The sequence below is a fragment of the Echinops telfairi genome, unplaced genomic scaffold (assembly GCF_000313985.2).
Source record: "Echinops telfairi isolate 266 unplaced genomic scaffold, ASM31398v2 ScPeMD7_7469;HRSCAF=8507_0, whole genome shotgun sequence".
Classification (NCBI taxonomy): Eukaryota; Metazoa; Chordata; class Mammalia; order Afrosoricida; family Tenrecidae; genus Echinops; species Echinops telfairi.
This window is the reverse complement of record NW_022111372.1, coordinates 85,357,391-85,367,756: the sequence shown is the minus strand read 5'-3', so window position 1 is coordinate 85,367,756 and position 10,366 is coordinate 85,357,391.

Genomic DNA, 10,366 nt, shown 5'->3' with positions numbered 1-10,366 from the left:
TAATAAAATTTGTCTCTGTATTTGCATTTTTTAGCAGAAGTCCGTGATGTGAACTGATTTTTGATGAATGATTATTCAATACTTATACTTATTTTTGATCTGCTGTTTTGAAGAGGCTTTGTTGGCTGTTAATTTCTGTTTGTTTTCATTACATATCCTTAACAAAAGGGCAGCTGAATAAGTGAGTCACAGTCTCCTGAGCCATTAGTCTCTCCTCCCACCATTCTGTGTGTGAAGTAAGTCTATAGTGCATTCTTCTGGGTCGACATCCTGGGATAGGAGCTGGCCCTGCAGACCTCTCTTTTAGTTCACTGCTTGGTGCATTACGTACACTTCATACTGCCTTCTAGTCTTGGCACACAAGGTTGAGATTTGGTCCCTTTCTCCCTTTCCTATGGAGACCCTCCCTGTGATGGATTAGTGCCCTGTTCTCACCAATGCCTTCTCTCGCCCTCTCATCCCCTCTTTCCCCCTCCTTTATGTTGATATGCTGTATGCATCATTGGGTTGGGTTTGGTCTGTTCTGTGCCTGTATGCCTTTCCCTCAACCCATAAACTATGTATTAGATAGTTGTTCTTCTGTTCCCACTGTGTTGATTGGATACCTTGGTGAACGCATCTTGTACCTGTCCTTTTGTGCTTGACTAACTTCACTTACCATAATTTCTTCCTACTCTTCCCATGAGAAAATGGGCTTGTGTGTTGATCACTTTTTTTTAGGGATAGGTCATATACTACATTGTGTATATGTGCCAGAGTTTTCTAATCCACTAGTCTATCAATGAAAGTTTAGTTTGTTGCCAGATCTTTGAATTGTGAATTGTGTGGCAATAAACATTCGAGCACAGATGTCTGGTTGTGGTCTATTTCTTACTCTTTCTGGGTATATGCCCAATAGGGCAATTACTGGTTCATATGGTAGCTCAATTTCCATTTCCTTTAGTATCACTAAATTGCTTTCAATAGTGGCTGTACACATCTACAAGACTACCAGCCATGGATGAGTGTTCATTCCCCTTCCACATCCCCTCCAACAATTGTTGCTCTCTGGGCTTTCTTCAGGGGCATTAGGTGGTATCTCATAGTTGATTTAATTTGCATTTCTGTGCTGGCTAAAGATCGTGAACATTTTCTCACATGTTTATTGGCCATTTGGGTTTCCTCCCTGGTGAAACTTCTGTTCAGGTCCTTTGCCCACCTCCTCAGAGAGGTCTCTGCTTTTTTCTTTTTGCAGCCTATTATGGAACTGCATATTTTAGTCATAAGCCCTTTGTCTGATGTGTCATTGCTAACGATCTTTTCCCAGTCTGTGGGTTCTCTTATTACTCTCTTAGTGAAGTCTTTCGATTTACACAGGTGTTTTACCATTGTTATATCACATTTGTCAATTTCAGCTTCTTCTTGTGTGTCCATCCCTGTTTGAGTTAGTCTATGTATCCCCTGGGCCAAGTTTCTCAGGTTTGTCCCAATTCCTTTGTTGATGGCCTTTATAGTATGGGGTTTCACTTCGAGATTTTTAATCCACCTTTTTTGGTGCTTGTGCATGGAGTGAGGTAAGGATCCTGCTTCATTTTTCTGCATGCAGATATCCATTTTTTTCCCAACACCAATTGTTAAAGAGGGCTTCAGCTTCCCATTTGATGTTTTTTGGGCCCTTATCGAAGGTCAGTTGTCCATATACTGCTGATTTTATTTCTGGGGTTTCCGTTCTTTTCCATTGATCTAAGTATCTGTCATTATACCAGTACCATGCTGTTTTGACCACTGTGGCCGTGTAGTACATTTTAAAGTCAGGGAAAGCAATCCCTCCAACTTTGTCATTCTTGAGGAGTTCTCTGCTAATTCTGGGCTTCTTCCCTCTCCATATGAAGTTGGTAGTCAGTTTTTCCATTTCTTTGAAGAAGGTTGTTGGTATTTGTATCGATATACCATTAAACTTATATAGTGCCTTGGGTAGATTAAAATTTTTACTCTATTGAGTCTTCTAATCCATGAGCACTGGATATTCTTCCATTTATGTAGGTCACTTTTGGTTTACTGTAGTAGGGTTCTGTAGTTTTCCTCATACAATATTTTTGTTTCTTTGGTTTCTTTGGTTAGGTATTTCAATGTGTGCTTGGCTACTCTAAAGGGCACTGCCTCTTTATGTCATCTTCCATGGTCTTATCCGATGTATAAAGTAATCCAATAGACTTATGTTTGTTGATCTTGTATCAAGCCACTCTTCCATATTCCTTTATTGCTGACAGAACTCCTGTTGGGGAGGTTATGGGGTCCTCTATAGAATCATATAGAATCATGTCATGTATAGAATCATGTCATCTGAAAATAATGATGTTTTACCTCTTCCTCTCCCAGATGAATGCTTCTAATGTCCTTTTGCTACCTTATGTTGTTAGCTAGGACCTCCAGTCTGATGTTGAACAGCAGTGGGAGCAAGGGGCATCCTTGTCTTGTCCTCTTTTTCAGTGGGATTGTTTTCATCTCTTCTCCACTGAATATGAGGTTGGCTGTTGGCTTTTCATAGATACCTTGTATTAACTTGGGGAATTCCCCTTCCATTCCAATCTTCTTGAGTGTCTTAATTAGGAATGGGTCTTGAAGGTTGTCATATGCTTTTTTTTCTGCATCTATTGATATTATCCTGTGGTTCTTATCCATTTTCTTCTCAAGGTGCTAGATGATGTTGATGGATTTTTGGATGTGGAACCAACCCTGTATCACTGGGATGAATCTCACCTGGTCATGATGGATGATTTGTTTAATATACTTTTGTATTCTGTTGGCCAAACTTTTGCTAAAGATTTTTGCATCAATGTTCATTGGAGATATCCATCTGTAGTTCTCTATTCTTGTGGGATCCTTGCCCGGTTTGGGTATCAGTGTTACACTAGTTTTGTAGAATGAGTTTGGGAGTTTACCATCTTCTTCTATGCTCTGGAATAGTTTGTGTAGGATCAGAATAATCTCTTCTCTGGATGTTTGGTAGAATTCTCCTGTGAAGCTGTCTGGCCTGGGAGTATTTTGGCTGGTAGTTTCTTGATAACCATATCTATTTCTTCTCTTGCTATGGGTCTATTGATGTTCTTGACTTTTATCTAGGATATACTATGGAGGAATTGTTTTTACAAGTATTTATCCATGTCTTCCACGTTTTTTAATTCATTGGAATACAGATTTTCATTGTAGTTTATAATTATTCTTTTAATCTCATTAGGGTCTGTTGTGATTTCCCCTGATTCATCCCTCATCCTGGCTATTGATGTTTGCTCCTTCCTGTCCTTGGTTAGGTTTGCCAAAGGTCTACCAATTCTGTTACTCTTATCAAGGAACCAGCTTTTTACTGTATTGATTTTTTTCATTGTTTTCTTGTCTTCAGATTCCTTTATGTCACACCCTGATTTTCATTTATTTCTTTTCTTTTGCTGTGGGGAGGCTGCTCTATTGAATCTTCCTTAATTGCTGAGGATTTTGTGATAGTGTATCAGTCATGTGTCTTTTCTCCCTTTTTTGCATGTGCATCAATCACTATCAAACAACCTTTGATAACTGCTTTTGCTGTCTGCTGTAGGTTTTGGTTGGTTGTGTTCTCACTCTCATTGGTTTCTAAAAAATTCCTCATTTCCTCTCTAATTTGGGCTAGTACTCACCAATTCCACCAAAGATCATTATTCATCTTCCAATTGTTTGTGCTTGTATTTTTTTTATCTTCCTTTTGTTTACCTCCAGCTTGATGGCATGGTGGTCTGAGAGGGATGTCGGAATGATCTCTCTGTTGAATTTAATCAGACTCAACTTGTGCCTCAGCATGTGGTCTATTTTTGAATAAGAGTCATGTGCATTTGAAAAGAAGGTGATTTTTTTTTGCATTTGGGTAAGCGCTCTATAAATGTCTATATGGTTGAGTTGCCTAATTGTGGAGTTAATCTCTATAGCTTCCTTGTTGAGTTTATTTCCTGTTGTCCTATATTTCTCTGAGAGTAGTGTATTAAAGTTATGCTTGTGCTTGGACTCTGTTTAGTTATTGAAGTGTTCTGTTTGCAGCTGTTGGGTCCCTGCAAGGATGGCTGGCAGGCTCTAACCTTAGTGGCATGGCATGGGCCATGGTTGGTAGGTAATTGAGACATAGGTGCAGGCACCTGAGTTATGTGTGGGCGACAAGGATGGGGGTGGGTTCCAACCATGGTGGGTACAGCCTTGGAGTGGTGAGGTGGGGTGGGGGACATTCCTTATGGGACTTACCTCAGGCGGATTGTGGACATGGTCTAGCTGTAGCTTCTGGGGCCTCACATTGGTGGCAAGAGGGTACCAGGTGTGGCAGTACAGTCGCCACTGTGTGGGGAGCACAGTGTTGTTTACAGTGGTGAGTGTTGCCAGTGAATTTTGGGCAGAGCCCAGGGGCTCTGGAGAGTTTCCTCAGGAGTACTGTGGATTGCTACGGGAGTTGATTCACTCCTCTCCTAATTGATGGATTTACTGATTGCTACAAAGCTCCCCTTGTAAGAGGCTTACCTGGGCACCATCTTGCCGGACGTCCCACAGAATCTTTCAAGTTTCAGCTTGACGCTTGAATTTTTCCTTGATTTCTTTCATTTCAGTTCTCTTGAGCATGATCTTCTCTTTTGGTTTTCTAATTCTAGGTCATTACACATTTCATTATAATATTAACTTTGTCTTCTTGAGTTGCTTTTTGAACTTTTCTGTGCCACTCTCTGACTTCATCATTACCTCCATGTGCTTTAGATACTCTACTATTAAGATCAAGTTTGAATCTCTCCTGACATCCATCTTGATTCTTTTTCTTTCATACCTTTTTAATGACCTTTTGCTTTCTTCATGTATGTTCTTCTTGATGTCTTCCCACAGCTCATCAGGTATATTGTCATTAGTGATCAAGGCATGAAATCTGCTCTGGAGATGTTCTCGATACTCAGGTCAGATGGATTCAAGTTCGTATTTGCACTCTTGTGCACTCATTTTCATTGTCTCACCTTCGATCTGAACTTAGATATGAGAATTTTATGGTTTGTTACACAGCCAGCCCCTGCTCTGCTTTTAGCTGTTGTTATTGACCTTTTCCATTGTCTCTCCCCACAGAAGCAATCAAGTTGATTTCTTTGTATTCCATCTGGAGAATTCCTTTTGTGTTGTTGAAAAAAAAGTTATTTGCTATGAACAAAACTTCTGTCTTCCAAAATTCTATCTTGCAATTTCAGCTTAATTTATATCACCACGGCCATATTTTCCAATTCCTTTGCCTTCCTCTGGGATTCTAACACTTGCATTCCAATCTCTAATAATTATCAATGTACCTTGAATGCATATTTGATCAATTTCCAACTGGTGACATTGGTAGAATTCTTCTAATCTCCATCATGAGTTCTTGACCATCGAGGAATAAATTTGAATAAGAGTTGTACTGATTGGATTTCCTTAAAGGTGGATAGATATAATACTATCACAGTGGTTCCTTCCTCCAAAGTAGGGAGTCAAGTCTGTCCTCCGTCTTCTCTCAATCTGGAGGCTTTGCTAAAACCCGTTCACTTTGGGTGTCCCTGCTGGCATTTGAAATACCAGTGACATAGCTTCCAGTATTAGAGCAACACACAAGCCACAACTACATGACAAGCTGACAAGCTTCTTTCAGAGGCAGGCCAATTAGGTCATAGTCATTGTGTTTGAAATTAAAAACAATTAGACAACTTCTTTTTTTAAAATATATTATCTTTCACAAGCCCCTTTCTGCTTCTGATGAACTTACAGCAATTGTTCTGACAATATTTTTTAACTTTGCTCATGGGAATTTGAGAGGCAACACAAAGCAGAAACAAATGACTCGTGTCAGCCTTTTTCTCTATGTTATATACTTGTTTACTGAAGTAACAATGGAATAAAAATGTAGTATTTCATCAAAAGTATAATGACTTTTATTAAATGAATCAATAAATATTATAAGCATAGTTCTCTCAATCTTTTATACTTATGGATGGAATGAACATTACTATGAGTGCTTAGAATATTCTGTTGTGCAGTTGAACATTAGAAAAGAGTAGAGAATGTAAATTTGTGATTTCCATATTGGAAAGGTGCTCAGCCACTTAACTTCAAGAGAAGCCTGAGTATAAGTGTCATTTTTAACAACCAATGTATGCAACGCTACAAAAAATTGGGCATTGGTTCTGCTAAACCAGTGGTTTAGCCTGAATCCCACCACTGCTATGGGGTCTTTTAGGCTTTTCTTCAAACAAGACGTCATCTAAATGAGATGCCACCTAAGTCCACAAGGAAGAAGTAACGTAGCCTGTGTGATTCAAGGATTGTAAATAATAAAATCCAAATCTGATGGAGGAAATTGTAGTAGAGCTTAAATTGTGAATACTGGTTTGCATAAAGCTAAGGAGAACAATGGAAACTGAAATCCATTTCAAGCCTCTAATCTCCTTTGGACATAGTCCAGGGATGTGAATAACCTATTAGACAGAGAGCATTGTGAAATCTATGGCAGATGTAGTTAAGTAAAAATGTAATTTCTAATTTGATCTCCATTTGACCCATTTTAAAGTTGTTTCAGATTTTAATATTTTCTGCTTTCTCTTTTATGTGTTTTTTATATGTTTGGTCTAGTCATTGTTGTTAGTTTTTGTTTATTTCTTTTCTTACTGTTTATGTTTAGTATGATTTTCTGTATATTAAATCTAGGATATAGAGACAGTTACTTGGTTAATAATTACCTAGGGACATTATTCAATCTATATGCTGGGCAAATAACCAGAGAAGCTGGGTAATATACATGAAGAAGAATGTGGCATGAGGATGGGAGGAAAGCTTATTAACAAACTTGATATGCAGGTGTCCCTGCATTGACTGCTAAAAGTGAGGAGGACTTGAGCTTGTTGCTGAAGAAGATCAAGGACTGCAGTGTCCAGTACAAAGTATAACTCAATGTAAAAAAGAACAAAAGTCGCACAACTGATCCAATAAGTAACATCATGATAAAAGGAGAAAAGACTGAAGTTGTCAAGGATTTTGCCTTGCTTCAATCCACAATCAATGTTCGTGGAAATAGCAGACAAGAAATCAAAACACTTGTTTCATTAGGTATATCTGCTACACAATATTTCTTTAGGGTCTGGAAAGGGATGGATTTCATTTGAGGACTAAGGTGCGCCTGACCCAAGCCATGGTATTCTGTATTGCCTCATATGCATGTGAAAGCTGGACATGGAATCAAGAAGACCGTAGAAGCATGGATGCATTTGAACTGTGGTGCTGGAGAAGAGTATTGAAAGCACCATGGACTGCTAAAAGGACAAAGAATCTGTCTTGGAAGAAGTACAACCAGAGTGCTCCTTAGATACAAGAATGAGAAAACTGTCAGAAGAGACCAGTCCCTGAGAAGGACGTCACGCTTGGTAAAGTGGAGGGACAGTGAAACAGTGGAAGGTCATCAATGAGAGGAATTGACACAGTGTCTGCAACAATGGGAGCAGGCATGGGAACAATTTGAGGCCCGAGCAGTGTTTCACTCTGTTGTGCACAGGGTTGCTCTAGGTTAGAACGGACTGGATAGGACCGAACAACAGGAACAGCAGGGGCTTTGCTGGGGGGTCGGGCGGAAATAGAGAGCGAACGAGAACTAAAAGAAAATGTTCTTCAATTGATTGTGCTTATGATTGCACAATTCTTCTTAATATGATAGAATGATTAAATTGTGTGATATGAAGTATGTCAGTAAAACTGATTTTAAAAATTACTTGCATAAAAACTGTTATAGACAAGAAAATAAAGTGACCCACTCTTCTCTATCATGGGGAGAAATAAAAGAGTTATTGGTATATCTAATGTTTAACCCCACTGAATAGAGCAGTGGTTCTCAATCTGTTGGTTGCAACCCCTTTGGGGGTTGAACGAATGTTTCACAGGTGTTGCCTGATTCATAGCAGTAGCAAAATTGCAGTTATGAAGTAGCAATGAAAATAATTTTATGGTTGGAAGTTGACCACAACTTGAGGAGCTGTATTAAAGGGTTGCAGCATTAGGAAGGTTGAGAACCACTGGACTAGAGAAATAGGAAAATATTGCTTCAAATATCATTGTTTAGGTTATGTGTTTGTATTATACCAGTGTCCACACAGGAAAAGAAGTGTAATTTCAAAAGAGAAACTATGATGCAACATGTTTATTTAGTAAGTAACTTAATGATTGGAAATGTCTTATAAAGTGTTATAATACACTTAAGCAAATAATCTTTTAAATTTTTAGAAAACATTATCATGACAGAATTTTAGATTTGGAGAGAGTCATCACATTCTTCTTATACATTTTGATCTTCTAAGCAAGAATCGCCAACTAATTTAGGACTTCAGGCATTGATTGAAGAGAGTGATATGCCTCATAATCAACATGGGCCATAGTGTTTAAAAGTAATTTGATGATTTAGTCTGCAGACAAAGAGAAGGAGGGAGGGGGAGAGAAAAAAATCATGCATAAAATTCCACGATGTCATCCCAGGTGCTTTAAGTTTTGTGAGTGAGAGTTTCAAATAGGGATGCGGTGTAGAGTTGGGTCCTGTCACTGCTCGGCCCTTGCACATGTGCTCTCCCCTCAAGGCCGATGTTTTCCATCCATTTTCACCTTTGGGACCCAGGCTGATGAGAGATGCCCAGTTAAACCCTCAAGCCTAAACTTTATATCACATTGGCCCATTTCTAAGAATTCAGGAAAAGTATTTATATGACAAATAATTAATTTTAATATTTACTGACAGATCTGCATCATCCTATGATAGGTCAAACTAATTGTTAAGCAGAATTTTTGACTTCTGCTCAATGTTCAATGGAGTATATTCAAAGTTTAACAAAAATATTTTCAGTAGAAATGTTGTTGGTTTGCTTTTCAGTAATTTATGACTGTTATTTCAGTACCTGCGTGGATAATCACTACCATGCACTTACCTCTGTGCACTGCAAAACATGCAGTCATTACCATAATTTATGCCATCGGATGCACAGATTTCACGTAACATCCTACTGCACTTATGAAGTGGGCGGTCTGCATACAGGCTACAATCTGGCTGTAAAAAACCAGAACAGTTGTCTACATATCATCAAAATACAGCTCTGGAAAATTCATTTCTAATTTGTTATTATGAAACAGCATATGCAAAATGAGCAATAGGCATTTTATAAACTCTTTATTGTGGATCAATTGTGAAGGAAGCACCCAGGGAAGTAAAACTCAAAAAAATAAACTGAATTAAAAAAATCGTGTAGCCCATATCAGGCATTTCCTTAAAATTCATAAAACTGATGTGACAAGAAGCCTTCAGGTTCAAATTTGTATGATCATTCATTTGTTAAATTTTCAGCAGTTGCATAATGATATGCAAGGCTGAGTATAATTTTTTTATTCTTGGAAGTTTCTGACATTTGTATATATATATATGCTATATGACTAATTCGGAACTTCCAAAATGATTAGTTTATATAGATTATACTTACTAAAATATATTTATCATTTTTTTCTGAGATAGTATAATTTTCTGATGTGTAACATTATACTTAAAATACTACATATAAGCTGAGATAATCATAGTCTTTATAAAGCCAACTTGTTCCTTCTTTGGTAACAGATACGACATTACCAGATTCTGCATGCCAAAATGATATTTATCATTTTGGGATATGTACCCATGAATAATATTTGTAATATAATTTATCTATAACTGTCATCATCTAATATAATGCTAGATTAAATTTAGATAAATAATGAGAATTTAATGAATAGTATATATTATGCCAAATATATTCATTAAAATTGACAGCAAAATTAAACTTTAAAATAGATCATTTTAATTTCTTTCTTGGATCTACTTCCTTTTGCACTGTGTACTAGATGTCATGGGACAATTTGTAATCAGATATTCAATATAAGTTTTCTGAACCTTTTAAAAATATATTCTTTTGTGTGTAAATGTTTATTTGTCTTTTCACTCTATGGGCAATTTATCCTGTAATTTTAAAATATAGGAAGACAGATAAGTATAGAGAATTGAGTAAAACTTCATATTTCTAGGAAGTTGAAAATACAATCACATGCACTTAAAAAAAATTTTTTAAAACAGTTTTATTGGCATTCCATCCACATATCATGCATTTCAATAATTCGATCATATCAAGAAGAGTTGTGCAATCACTGCAACTCAATTTTATAACATTTTTTCTTCCTTGCACTCATTGTTGAGTGTAATTTTTAAAAATTATTTTATTGAGGGCTCGTACAATTCCCATCACAGTCCATACATCCATCCATTGTGTCAAGCACATGTGTACATTTGTTGCCCTCATCAATCTCAAAACACCTGCCT